This window comes from Dasypus novemcinctus, chromosome 8 (assembly GCF_030445035.2).
Source record: "Dasypus novemcinctus isolate mDasNov1 chromosome 8, mDasNov1.1.hap2, whole genome shotgun sequence".
Taxonomy (NCBI): Eukaryota; Metazoa; Chordata; class Mammalia; order Cingulata; family Dasypodidae; genus Dasypus; species Dasypus novemcinctus.
This window is the reverse complement of record NC_080680.1, coordinates 14,792,459-14,807,746: the sequence shown is the minus strand read 5'-3', so window position 1 is coordinate 14,807,746 and position 15,288 is coordinate 14,792,459.

The following is a 15,288-nucleotide window of genomic DNA, read 5'->3' as shown; positions in this document are numbered from 1 at the left end:
CAGAAATAAGAGACAATTCCATTTACAATAGAATCTAAAAGAATAAAATATTGAAGAGGTGAATGACTTGTATCTTGAAAATGACAAAACACTGCTGAAAGAAACTAAAGATCTAAATAAATGGAAAGACTTCCTGTGTCTTTTTTTTTTTTTCTCTCCCCTTCCCTACCCCCTCCAGTTGTCTGCTCTCTGTGTCCATTCGCTGTGTGTTCTTCTGTGACCACTTCTATCCTTATCAGCGGCACAGGTAATCTGTGTCTCTTTTTGTTGCGTCATCCTGTTGTGTCACCTCTCCGTGTGTGCGGCGCCATTCCTGGGCAGGCTGCATTTTCTTTCGCGCTGGGCGGCTCTCCTTACGGGTCCACTACTGGTGCGTGGGGCTACCCTCTGCAGGGGACACCCCTGCGTGGCAGGGCACTCCTTGCGCACATTAGCACTGCACATAGGCCAGCTCCACACAGGTCAAGGAGGCCCGGGATTTGAACCGAGGACCTCCCATGTGGTAGGCAGATGCCCTAACCACTGGGCCAAGTCCGCTTCCTGCTGTGTCTTAATATTACAAAAATGTAAATAAAAAGTTTCAATATAGTCTCTATAAATATTTAGCAGCCTTTTTTGCAGAAATGGAAAAGGCAGTTCTCAAAGGTATATGGGGAAGCACATTTGGCTCAACTAATAGAGCATCCGCCTACCACATGGGAGGTCCAGGGTTCAAACCCCGGGCCTCCTGACCCGTGTGGTGAACCGGCCCACACTCAGTGCTGATGCGTGCAAGGAGTGCCGTGCCATGCAGGGGTGACTCCCACGTAGGGGAGCCCCACGTGCAGGGAGCATGCTTCATAAGGAGAGCCACCCCAAGCAAAAAAAGCGCAGCCTGCCCAGGAGTGGAGCTTTACACACAGAGAGCTGACACAGCAAGATGACACAACAAAAGAGGCACAGGTTCCCAGTGCTGCTGATAAGAATACAAGCGGACACAGACGAACACACAGTGAATGGGCACAGAAAGCAGGCAACTGGGTGGGGGGGCGGGGAGAGAAATAAATAAATAAATCTTATTTTTTAAAGAAGTATGTGGAACTGCAGGAGGCCTTGAATAGCCAAAACAATCTTGAAAAAGAACAAGATTGGAGGACTCACACTCTCCAATTCCAATTTTTACAACAAAGTTGCGGTAATCAAAACATCGTGGTACCAGCATAAGGATAAATATGTAGATTGATGGAATCTAATTGAGAGTCCAAAATAAACTCTCATCTCTATCAGCAACTGAGTTCTTGACAAAAGTGCCAAATCAGCTCAATGGGAAAAGAATGGTCCCTTCAGCAAATGGTGCTGGGGAGCCTGGATTTCAACACGCAAGGAATGAATTTGGACCCGACCCCATACCATACACAAAAAGTCACTCAAAATGGTACAGCGTGAATATAAGAGCTGAAACCATAAAACTCTTAGGAGAAAACATAGGGGGAGATCTTCTTGACCTTGAATTTGGCAATTCAAGTTGAACTTGGCAACGTGAAACAGAAGGAAAAATAGATAAAGAGGACGTCATCAAGATTATAAACACTCGTGCATCTAAGGACATTATCAGGAAAGTGAAAGGCCTATGTCTTAGCTTTCCAGGGCTGAATGGCAAAATAAAGTATCTTTGGTGAACAAAGTATATCAAAATGTGGTCATGGGAGCAAACCAAGGCCACTGAAAGTGGTGAGGGTCACTCTCCCTAATGTGGCTTCAAGCACTGCCATCTCTGCCATCCTGTGCCAAAATGATTCAGGCTCAAAACGTGACTTTTTTTTTTTTTTTCAGGTACCAGGAACTGGGGATTGGACCCAGGATCTCGTAGGTGGGAGGCTTGTGCTCAACCACGGAGACACTTTGGCTCCCCTCAAAATGTGATTTAACTATGCGCCCAATGTAAAAAGCCCAACAAAGTATTTTATTTCCCCTATTATCTTTTTTTCAAGTTTTATGGATTCTTTATCACATTAATAGATAATGTTTGGATAGTGCTTTACGGTTAAAGTTTTCTTCACAACCACCTTTCACATTTAATATCGTCACTGCTTTTCCCTTTCCACTTAATTTTTAAATTAACAATACCTTTACATGGACGAAAACTAACAAGAATAAGCAAGACATGCGGTGCAAAGTCCTTGTCACTTAATTTTTAAAAACAAATCGGTTTTATTGATACATATTAATAAAGCACAAATACATCCAAAGTGTACAATCAGTGGTAGTAGCCGTAGCCACATAGTTGTGAATTCATCATTCCAATCATTTTCAGTGTTTTCATTATTCCAGTAATCATACAATAAAAAACAGAAACCAAACAAACAAACAAAACTCATCACCTCTCAATCTCTCCATGCTTCCCCTGCCGTACATAGCTGTGATTCTGTGTCTCCATTTAATTTTTAAATTAGCAGTACCTTTACATGGATCAAAACTAGCAAGTATAAATAACACAGTGGAAAGTTCCTGCTACCTTCTCCTGGTCTTGCCCAGACGCCACCGCTGGAATTGTTCCTGCTGAGTCTTTCCAGTGTTTCTTTTGCACATACAAATAAGCACGTGGATTTTTTATTATTTTTTACTACAGAAGCTGATATGCCATATACCTAACGATATTATCTTTAGACTTTTCTTTTTTAGGAGGTATCAGGGATTAAACCAGGACCTTGGACGTGGGAGGCAGGCGCTCAACCACTGAGCTACATTCACTCCCTCTTTAGACCTTTTTTTTTTAATTAACGTATAACACAGTAAAATGCGTACCTCAGTGGATTTTTACTTATGACAGTTCTTGTACTCATGACCCATGCTCCCCCAAGTCAGGTAGAAGCTTCTAGCACCAGGGGCTCAGGCTCCCTTGTGCCCCTTCCAGGCATTAGTCTTCATTCACCCCAACCCCAAACCCCCTTCTGGCTTCTAACACCATCGATGAGTTTTGTCACTTTACACCTTGAAAACTGTGCTATATGCTTCAGTATCAAATATCAGAGTCTTTTGCAGACATGTTTTCGGGGCCGTGGGTTGCTGGCCTTTAAGCATTTCCCTCCAACATCCAGCCCTTGGGGTAGCGGTCTGGCGATTGCTGCAGAAGGTAGAAAGAGAAGGGAGAGGGGGAGAGGGGGAGAGGGGGAAGGGGCAGGAAAGGAGGAACAGCGGGGACGGAGCGAGGCGGGGTCCCTCAGCCCGGGGACCTCCTCCTCCCGCGCCCCTAGACGCCTGCACCCTGAGCCTGCTGACCCGACCCCATCCTGGAAGCGCCCCGCTTTTAGCAGCCTTGCCAACGCACCCCTGGGCCCCAGGGAAGGAGGGCGCCTCCATGGCACAACCTCGGCCACAGAAGAGGACCGCAAGGCGTTTGAGAAGAGACCCCCGGCCAAACGGCCCCGGCCGGCCGGCGGCCCCCTCGCCCGGGCTGGGGGCTGGGGGCTGGGCTCCCCCAGGGCCCCCCCCCCGCCCCCGGCGGAGGCCCGGCCAGGGAAGGGTCCGCAGGGCGCGGCGGCCACAGCGCGCACCAGGGGCCAGCTCGCCCCTCTCGCCAGTCTCCCGCTACCGTCTCCTTCCCTGAAGGACAGAGAATTCAGCTCAAGTGCCAGCTTGGAGCGCCCACTTACTCCTCTGGGAACAAGATTAACCGGCGGCCTGTGAACAGTTTAAAGATGAGCAGGTGTTCTTCCGAGGAGGGCAAAAGAAGAGCGCCTGGGGTGGAGCAGCTTGGGGACAAGGAGCAGAGCGCAGCCGGGTCATCCGCAGGGAGGGTGGCGACTGCTTTCCTGTCTCATCTCCACTCTCTTCTGTGGCATGCTGTTTCCCTCCCCACCCCACCTTTTTGTGTTGTTTTTTTTTTTTTTTTTTTTTTGCAAAGGGTGTTAATTTGGGATAGGAGCTTACAGATACCAGGCCATAAAGCATAAGTTCCTTCCCTCAACAAAGTCTATTTCCACGTGTTGGAGCAAGATGGCTGCGGACATCTGCGAGGGTTCAGGCTTCCTGGGTTCCTCTCTGCCTGGGGCTGGCTTCTCTCTCCTCTGTGAGCTTCCTGGGGCTCCAGCCTAAGGCTTCAGCATCCAACGCCAACATCAAAACTCCAACATCAAAAACACCCAACTCTGTCCTTTGCCATGCCTTTTATTTTTTAGTTAGGCCAGTAATTTTTTTCCCTTCCCTTTTGAAAATAATTTCAATAGTAGTATATCCAACTTTCCAAAGAAATTACTGTGGAACCCTAGGGGAGATTTGTTTTCTATGCAATACGTATCTGTAGTGTTAGTTTGCCACAGGACTCGTGGGTTCATTTGCATTTCTGACATATTGTTCTGCAAATTAGTATTTCACAAAGGAACATGGATGCCTTCCCTGTCGCCGAATAGAGGCGACCTTAATGTTTTCAACAGCTTTATAGTATTCTGCAGTATCCACGGACCACCCTTTGTTTAATCAGTCCCTTATTAATCAACACTTAGGTTCTTTCCTTGGTTAATTGTTTTTCTGGTTACGTGATGCTACAGCTAATATCTTACCCTGGTGTATCTAGAGGCCCTCTAGAAAGGGGATGATTCAGTTATTTTAGTTTTTCTGGGCACAGCCAGTATACCTTCAAAAACATTTATATCCATGTCTGTTTCTGGAAACAGCAGGGGGAAGCCGCGGGCTCCGATGACCTGTCCAACCCTCACCTTTGTGGTCAGGAGTAGCCACCCCCTTCCCTCCATCCACCCTCTTGAGCTGAGGAGCAAGTCAGGAAAAAAAAGCCTGAAATATCATCGGGTTCAATCACAAACTAATGGATGCACTGGGGATTTTTCTAGAACCAAAAGGTGCCCAAAGGCAATGGTGGCGAGCAGACGTCTACCTAACAGCTGTGACGTAATCTAAAACGGCTGCCTGCACTGGACACTGCCACGTGGACCCCTTCAAGAGAAGGGATTTTCCAGAAGGCAAAAACAATTGACCAGGAGCAGATGTGGCTCCAGCAATTGGGCACCAGCCTCCCACTTGGGAGGTCCCAGGTTCAGTTTCCAATGCCTCCTAAAGAAGACGAGCAAGACAGTGAGCTGATGTGAAGGGCTGGCGTGGTGAGCTGATGCAATGAGTTGATGCAACAAGGAGACACAACAAGCAGGGAGTGGATGTGGCTCAAACAAATGGGTGCCTCACTGCCACATGGGAGGTCCTGGGTTTGGTTCCTGGTGCCTCTTAAAAGAAGACAAAAAGACACAGAGCACACAACAAACAGACACATACAGCAGACAGTGGGCGCAAACTACGAGGTAGGGGGAGAAATAAATCAAGAAATCTTAAAAAAACAAAACAAAAACAACCCCCACAATTGACCAGCAGGGGCTTTCTGAGAAAACGGAATGCACCCTTCAGTGTTGCAGATAAGCAACACCTGGTGATAAACCAGTTTCGGTCCAGGGTCCAGTAGAGAGAGCTTATCAGAATGGACAAGCATACCATACTAATCAATGTACACCTAGTCCCACTTCCTAAGACACCCCCCTCGCCCCACGATGTAAAATGGAAACTTAACGTCAGCCCGTGGAAACATTTCCTCCCTTCTGCGCTTGCCCTACACAAGCCTCCCTTCCACGCCTGTGGTGGAACTCCCTTCTTTCTGAATGGGATGCTGTCCGATTCAGGAATTGCTCAATGAAGCTGTGAGATCCTAAATTTTATGAGAAGTTTTTATGCGAGTGCCAGGGTGGACCTGGAGGGAGCTGTGACTCCAGCCAACGTGGGAAGGATGTGGCAAGCCGAGGTGGCATCTGCAGGGGCCCAGAGAAAGGGGAATGGGTGACCTCTGTCACCATCCCTGATGCTGGCCCTTGCAGGTAGCTCCCAGAGGCGCATTTAATGAATGTGCAAATGCCACAGCCACTGCCAGGCCTAGAACCACCAATGCCATGGGCCTTTCTTCAGACCCTTTTCCTTGAATCAGCAGAGACCTGAAGCAGTCAGCGGCAGAGGGGCCAACCCTAACCGTGACCCCAACCCTAACCCTAACCCTAATCCTCTTTGATCCACATGGCCATCAAAGAGGAATCTGTGGGAAGCACTCAAGCAATTGAGTGCCTTTCTCCCACATGGGAGGTTCCAGGGTCCATTCCTGGTGCCTTCTGAAGAGAAGACGAGCAGACACAGGAAACGGACACAGAGAGCAGACAGTGAGCTCAAAACAACGGGAGGGTGGGAGTGGGGGGGATAAATAAATGAAATAAATCTTTTTTAAAAAAGGAATTGTGAGCACCATCACAGAAGCATGTCCAAGTTTTTTTTTTTTTGGTTTAACAAGCCATATGAAAACCAACAGATTCAGTATAACCCCGTCATATGAAATAAGAAAAAAAAAAATCAGAATAACACAAGAGAGGGACAGGAAACCATCTGCAGGAATATTTGCCAAATGGCACATCATGGCTCTCCGTGGGGGGTGGGATAACAGACGACTGTGTCCAGGTTCTGTGTTCCTATAATTTAATATGTTATAATTTTATCAGTTTTGTAGTTTTGGTTGGTGCTATTTTAAAAAAGGTATCTGGAGAGGGATTTGGCCTTCAAAAAGAGATATGGCCTTAGTTCCCTGTTCCTGGAGGTGGCCTCTAGTCCTCGGACTTTCCAGTGATGGGAGTCTTTTGTCATTCCTCGTGGGCCCCAGACCACACCTGACGGTTTGTGCTAACAAGATAAAGCAGGACGGGGCCAGCAGGACACACATGAATCTCGCGGCGAGGGGCCTGGGGCTTTGAGCCACATCTCACCTGCCTGAGCTCAAGAGACTGAGGTCAACCTCATGAGTGCTGACTCAGTCAATCCCGACCGTGTCATGAGACCCCGCATAAACTCTGGGTACCGAAGCGCAGGTGAGCCTTCCGGATTAGGAATACACGTCAGGAAGGTGTTGTAACTCCACAGGGAGGAGACACAGAAGCTTTGCTTTGTTGACCCTCCCAGACCCACCCTGTGGATCTCTTCTTTTCTTATTATTTGTATCCCTTTCATTATAATAAAACTGTTATCGTAAGTATAGCACTTAAAAAAAATTCTAGCAGATTATCAAGCCTGAGTGGGTGGTGGGTACCCCTGAATTTTTATTTTAAGATGTATTTACTTATTTATCCACCCTCCACCCTCCTTGTGGGCTCTCTGTATCTGCTAGTCTTCTTTTTAAGGAGGCAGCAGGAACTGAACCCGGGAACTCCCAAGGGGGAGGGAGGTGCCCAATGCTTCAGCCACATCCACTCCCTGTTTGTTGTGTCTCTCATTGTGTCTCCTTGTTGTGTCTCATCATTGCATCATCTCATCATGTCCTCTTGTTGGGTCAGCTCGCTGTGCTGGCCTGTCACATCAGCTCACTGTCTTGCTCATCTTCTTTAGGAGGCACTGGGAACCGAACCTGGGACCTCCCATGTGGTAGGCGGGTGCACAACTGCTTCAGCTTCCCTACCTCTGAATTTGTAGCTAGTTGACCAGAGGCGTAGGGAGCCCCAAACTTGCAACTAGTGTTTCAAGGGCAGGCAGTCTGGTAGAGGAAAGAGCTCTTCCTCTAGGAGTCTGTCCTAATTCTGGAAATGAAATCAAATGGAATTTGGAAGTTAATGCAGTTTATTAAAATCATGTGGGAAGCGGGTGTGGTTCAGGCAACTGGGCTCCCGCCTCCCACATGAGAGGTTGTTGGTTTGGATCCCAGTGCCTCCTAAAGAAGTCAGTAAGTTGGCATGACAGGCAGGCACAGCAAGCTGACACAAAAAGGGAAACAAGAAGAAAAAACATAATGAGAGACTCAACAAAGCGAGGAGCAGACGTTCCCGGTGTCTCCTAAAGAAGACAGGGAGCTGATGCGACCAGCAGATATGGCCAGCTAATGCAACAAGATAACGCAACAAGAGATGCAGGGAGGAAAAACCTGAGAGACACAACGAAGCAGGGAGTAGAAGTGGCTCAAGAGATTAGGCCCCTCGCTCCACATGAGAGGCCCTGGGTTTGGCTCCCAGTTCCTCCTCTAAGAAACAGGAAGATGAACAGACACAGCAAGTGAAAAACAACAAGGGAGTGGGGAGAAGTAAATAAAATAAAATATTTAAAAAAAAAATAAAAATCATGCAATATCCTTGATGAAGATGATGGGGACATCCGGGTGGAAGTGAGCATGACACTATGTTAAGTGGGGCGGTTACAGCATGCCCAGTGCTTGGGACTCTGTAAACATGCCCTTCCTGGGAAACGGACCAGGAAAGAATGCGAAGTGAAATCAAATGGAATTGCTGAGGTCTGACTGGTGGCAGGAGGGTGGGGCATTACTTTCCCTTGAACGTTCTTTGATAAAGAAATTACTGTTAATGTTAGGTGTGATAATGCCATCACGATTATGTAAGAGAATGCCTTAATATATCTATATGCCTCCTAAAGTATTTACAGTAAAAGACACAATGTTTGGGGTTCTTTAAAAATACTCCAGAAAGTAAAAAGGGGACAAATCAGCAGGAGAAAAGGTTTCAGTAGTTGGAGGTGATGGGTGCACACACTGCTTCCCATGCTTTTAATTTTTCAGTCTGTTTGTAAACTTTCTTCATAACAATTCTGAAATGTTTTAATGTTGTAATAACATTATCTTTATAAAGCATGAGAAGACAAAAAACAAAAAAACAGAACATAAAACATCGCTCAAGGGAAGCAGACTTGGCCCAGTGGTTAGGGCGTCCGCCTACCACATGGGAGGTCCGCGGTTCAAGCCCCGGGCCTCCTGACTTGTGTGGAGCTGGCCCGTGCGCAGTGCTGATGCGCGCAAGGAGTGCCGCCCCACGCAGGGGTGTCCCCCGCATAGGGGAGCCCCATGTGCAAGGAGTGCGCCCTGTAAGGAGAGCCGCCCAGCGCGAAAGAAAGTGCAGCCTGCCCAGGAATGGCGCCGCACACACAGAGAGTTGACACAGCAAGATGATGCAACAAAAAGAAACACAGATTCCCGTGCCGCTGACAACAGCAGAAGTGGGCAAAAAGAACATGCAGCGAATGGACACAGAGAACAGACAACTGGAGGAGGGGGAAGGGGAGAGAAAAAAAAATCTTAAAAAAAAAAAATCACTCAACTGCCTCTGCTCTGAATGTGTCACTTGACTTCCGAGCAGCTGCCCCTGCTGGGCACAGGGTGTCCTGGCCAGTGGATGTGAAATCTGACCTTATGCCTCCACCTATTGTTTTAAAGGGATACATTGATATCCCATTTGTCAGTTGCTCTCATGAGGCAGACTGCATGATATTTTAGTTTGCTAAGCTGCTCAGGGCAGATACTGTGAAATACGCGGGCTCCTGCTTCCTGCCTTCCTGCCGGTGATCGAGCCCAGGACCTTGGACATGGGAAGCAGGCACTCAACCACTGAGCTACATCCGCTCCCTTATTTTTTTTCAGAACTGTTATTGTTTTTAGGTAATATGCACAAGTTTAAAAGTTTTAATTTAAAATAGTTTACAACTACACACTTATCAAAATGGCTAAAATAAATAGTGACAGCAACAAATGCTGTTGAAGATGCAGAGAAACTAGATCATTCATATATTGCTTATGGGGATGTAAAATGGAGCAGCAGCAACCATTCTAGAAAGGAGGCTATTTCTTATAAAACCCAACATGCACCTACAATAGGACCCAGCACTTTCACTCGTGGCATTTATCATGGAGAAATGAGAACTTGGGTTTACACAGTTTTATTCATAAAAGTTTAAAATTGAAAACCAACCCGAGAAGGCCTTTGATAGGCTAATGGTTAAACGACGTGTGGAATAGCTATGCCATGGAATTCTAGCCAACAAAAAAAAGGATAGAAAATATAAAAATTGGTACACACACCACCTTGGATCAATCTCAAAAGAATTATGCTGAGTGAAAAAAGCCAACCCCCAAATGTGCCATACTGTATGGGTTCATTTATATAACGTTTGAAAGGACAAAATTAGAGACATGGAAAGAAAACGAGGGGTCATCATAAGTTAAGGATCGGGCAGGGGAGGTGTGTGTGGTTATAAAAAGGCAGCAGTAGGGATGTTTGTGGAGATGGAAATGTTCTATATGAACCTGTGGGGTGAGTTAATGAATCTACACGTGATGAAATTGCAAAGAACTAAGCACACACACTCAAATGTGTGTACATAAAACTGGTTTCGGATAAGATCAGTGGATTGTATCACTGTCAACTTCCTGGTTGTGATAATGTGCCATAGGTATAGAAAAGCTACCACTGGGGGAAACTGGTGAAGGGGATGTAGGATCTCTGCATACAGTTTCTATAATTGTGTGTGAATCTGCGATTATCTTGGAATAAAAAGTCTCAAAATAAAAAAAGTGAAAACATATATATACAAGCCATGTGGGAACTAAAAGCAATGTGATTTAGAGTTTTAGCTTTTCCACAGTCTACCTACTTCATTGTGTTTGATAAACAGAAAATATGGAGTGGCTTTTAATTTGATGAGCAGGGTCCTAGTCCAAAAATGCTCGTCTCTATCAGAGATGAACCTGCACTAAGGTTATACATATTTGTATGTGAGAAAAGAACAATATACAGAGAAATGTAAGCCCCCCAACAAGGAGATATGCAAAAATACATTCTTTTTCATTAAAAATAAATAAATAAATGATTGTATATGGTATACAGTTTCCTATCACACATATTCTTTTTTATTGACCAGAGAGTACTTCATTTTATAGGAGTGCTGTACTTAAAACCCTAGGTGGGGGAAGTGGACTTGGCCCAGTGGTTAGGGCATCCACCTACCACATGGGAGGTCCACGGTTCAAACCCCGGGCCTCCTTGACCCGTGTGGAGCTGGCCCATGTGCAGTGCTGATGCGCACAAGGAGTGCCCTGCCACGCAGGGATGTCCCCCGCGTAGGGGAGCCCCACGTGCAGGAAGTGAACCCCCTAACGAGAGCTGCCCAGCGCGAAAGAAAGTGCAGATTGCCTAAGAATGGCGCTGCACACACGGAGAGCTGAGAGCTGACGCAACAAGATGACGCAACAAAAAGAAACACAGATTCCCAGTGCCGCTGTTAAGGACAGAAACGGTCATAGAAGAACACACAGTAAATAGACAGAGAGAGCAGACAACTGGGGTGGGGGGAAGGGGAGAGAAATAAATAAAAAATAAAAAAATAAATCTTTAAAAAAAAACTCTAGGCGGGAAGCAGAGGCAGCTCAATCAATTGAGCTCCTGCCTACCACATGGGAAGTCCTGGGTTTGGTTTCCAGTGCCTCCTGGAGAAAATGAGCAGACACAGAGAGCATACAATGAATGGACACAGAGAGAAGACAGTGAGCACAAACGAGAAGGCAGAGATTAAATAAATAAAAATAAATCCTTAAAAAAAGTTGGTCTCTTTCAATAAATATCCATGTGCATCATCTTTGAGCCCCAGAGCAATTCTTTTGTTAGGAGAGATTCCTAGAATGGGGATGTTTCAGGCAGCAAAGCATTACTGAGAGTCATAGATCCTTGTCCATTCGATGAGTCTAGCGGCTGGGGTGAGCAATTAAAGAGACAGGGACAATTAAAGGCAATATGTGACCCTGGATGGGCTCTAAGAATGGAGGAGAAAGGCTTAAAAGCTCATTACTGAGGAGTGGATGTGGCTCAAGTGACTGGGCTTCCACCTACCACATGGGAGGGTCTGGGTCCAGTTCCCAGTGCCTCCTGGAGAAGGTGAGCTGACATGGTGGGCAGGCATGGCGAGCTGACGCAACTAGATGACACAAATAAAGAGACACAAAGAGGAAAGACACAACAAACCAGGGAGATGAGGTGGCACAGGTGACTGAGTGCTTCTCTTCCACCTGGGAGGTCCTGGGTTCAGCTCCCGGTACCTCCTAAAAGAGAAGATGAGCAGCCACAGAGAGCACACAGCAGATGGACACAGAGAGCAGAGAACTACCACAAAACAACAACAAGGTGTGTGTGTGTGTGGAGGGATAAATAATTAAAATAAATCTTTTTTTAAAAAGCCATAAAAATTTAATGTTGATATAAAGCTAGAATTCTAGAATATAGACTGTAAGCTTTATATCAACATTAAATTTCTTGAACTTGGTAACTGTACTTAAGATGGTTCACGTAAGTGAATATCCTTGTTCTTAGGAAATGTACATGGCAGTACTAGGTGTTCAAAGAGAAATGTATATATAATCTACACTCAAGTGCTCAGGAAATGGATTGATAAGTATATAGACAGACAACTAGACAGGTAGGCGGATAGATGGAATGATATGGCAAATGTGGCAAAGTGTTAAAATTGGTGGATTTGGGTATCTGGGTGGCAGGGGCAAGTTGGGGCTCTCTGTATGGGGTTTGAATTATTTTTGTAACTAGTCCTGTAAGTTTGAAAGTATTTCAAAATGAAAAGTAAAAAAAAAAGATATTACCCTTAGAGAAAATAATATGTATAAATATGTGTGCCCTTGAATTAAGAAATAGTTTCTCAGATATGACACCAAAAACACAGGCAAGGAAAGAAGAAATAAATTGAACTTCATCAAAATTAAAAATGTTTGTACTACAATTTACACTGTTAAGAAAGTGAAAAGAGAGTTCACAAAATGAAATGGTCTGATTACATACCTGATAAGAATCTAGCATCAGAATTTATAAAGAACAAGTTAACAATAAAAAGACAAATAGCCAATTTTAAAAATGGCTATAAGATTTGAAACAACATTTCTTAAGATATATACAAATGGCTAGCCTGAAAAGATGCTAAACATCACTATCTATCAAAGAAACGCAAAGCAAGGCCACAATGAGATACCACTTCTCTCCTACCAGAATGGTTCTAATTTAAAAATTTCAAAAGGGTAATAAGCGTTGGCTGGGATATGGAGAAACTGGAACTCTAATCACTTGCTCGTGGTAATGTAAATGGTGCTGCTACTTTAGAAAACAGTCTGGAAGTTCCTCAAAACTTTAAACAGAGTTATCATATATGACCCAGCATATACCCAAGAAAACTGAAGTTATATGTTCACATGAAAACGTGTACATAAATGCTCATAGCAGCATTATTCAAAACAGCCAAAAATTGGGCACAGCCAAATGTCCATCAATGGATGAACTGGTAAATGTGCTGTGGTACAGCAGTGCGATGGACTGTTAGTCAGCCATAAAAAGGAATGAAGTACCCGTGCATGAAAGGCCATATACTGTATGATTCTATTCATATGAAATGTCTAGACTAGACAAATCCATAGAGACATGAAAGCAGATTAGAGTTAGGCAACGACTAGGAGAGGGGGAAATGGGAAGAAACTGCTTAATTGGTTCAGAGATTTGTTCTGGGGGTGATGAAGAGGTTCTTGATTTAGATAGTGGTTAATTGCTGCAAAACCTTCCAGTTATACTAAAACCCACTAAACTGTACCCTTTAAAGGGGGATGTGAAATAATCTTTAAAAAGAAGTTCTGAAGTATCTTAGATATGTTACTGTAAGCACATATTTCCAATAGAAGGGCCGCCTGATCTGGCACCACAAAGGAGAAACGCGTCTCACAGTGAGATGGTGACTTATTGCGAGTGCACAAGCAAGGAGCTGGTTCAAAGTGAGCATGGAGCTGGGGTTGGCTTTTACAGGCAAAGGAAAAGGGGGTCTGTGCCATTTCTCAGTCCTGTTTGTCTCAAGCACATCAAACTTGTCCTTGGTTTCAGCGGCTAACTAACCCCGGTTTATCAAGGTCTCCAGGGCTCATTTCTCAGACAGCCCCTCCAGGATATCAAGCTTTTTGTCTCTGAGGAAAGTTAGCGATTTCCTGGGTCGTAAGGTGCTCCTGCCACATTCTGTCTGGTTTGGCTTTGAGACGTTATCTTACTCCTGTAAGCAGAACTGAGATCTGGTGAATATCCTTCAGGCAACTGAGTGCAAAGAGCAAACTTCTCAAATTAGATCAACAGAAAACCAGCTCAATTCATGTATTAGAATCGAAGGCACTATTGAAGTGAAGAAATTTTTAGTAAGCACGCTTTCCAGCTATCAAATACAAACCCCATGTACTGGTTCCCCCTTCCAAGGTGACATCGTCAAGGACTCACTAAACACCCAAAAAGAAGAGGAAAGGAAAGAACCTAAGAAGTCTAAGCACAGTGAAAATTAGGTGCCCAGGACCCTGATGCCCCAGTGCCGAGCTCCTTACCTGGCACCCAGAGCCCGTTCCACGTGGTCCATCCCAAGGCCGCACGGTGCCATTTGCTGGCCAAGCCAGTTTTGCATGGTGGGTCCCTTCCTCCAGGTCAAAACTTTGTCATAATATTTACGACTATGTTGAGGTAAAGATGAATATAATAAGGGCAGGATTCAATGTTATATATTTAGTAAAATGAGGTGGTTTTTTTTGTCTTCTAATTTTAAAAGAAATTAAAACATTTTTGTCGACCCCTAAGCATGGTGCCTTGTGCCTAATGGATAAGCCACCTCTGGTCCACCCGGAGTAACAACCTCCCATGCGTGCAGGTGGGTTTCCAAGTTCTAGAGGAGATAACAGAATGTCCAGCCCCAAAATGCTGCCGGAGTATTCAGAAAGAAACTTGAGTGCAGGTGTCTTAGGTGCCGAGAAGGAAGCTTGGATAAAGAAGAGGGGTGGGGAGGGACCCCAAACTGGGAGGGATTTGGTGGAGGACAACACTAGGAAAAATTGCCTGTCTGAAGCCAGAGTGAACTGCTCCATGGCCCTGATCCTCCTCTCATTCAGAACTAAGCCATGGGCAAGCGCATGCGGCTCAGGCTACTGGGCTCCCACCTACCACAGGGGAGGCTGGGTTCCCAGTGCCTTCTAAAGAAGTCAGCGACGTGGCAGGGCAAACTGACTCAACAAGAGACACAAGAATGAAAAACATAATGAAAGATACAACAAAGCAGGGAGTGGAGGTGGCTCCAGCCATTAGGAGCCTCCCTCCCATATTGGAGGTCCGGGTTCCCGTCTCTCCTAAAGAAACAAAGAAGACGGGCACTGCAAGTGCAAACAAGGAAGGGGTGGGGAGAAGTAAAAAATAAATAAAACTAAGCTGTGAACTCAAGTTTGCAGGTCATCCCTTTCGAAAGCTCCAAATGGCGAGCACCCTAGCAGCGCCAGCACCCGGCCGCGCCCTCTGATGCGCCACCACCCCAAGGGGCTCGACCTGCAACGATCCCAAGCAATTCCACCCCCAGCTCCGTGTCCTATGGAAACAAGTGTCCGAGAGCAGGCCCAGGTGGATCGGATGCGCGGGATGTTCCCGGCCGCGTTCCTGTCCCACAGCC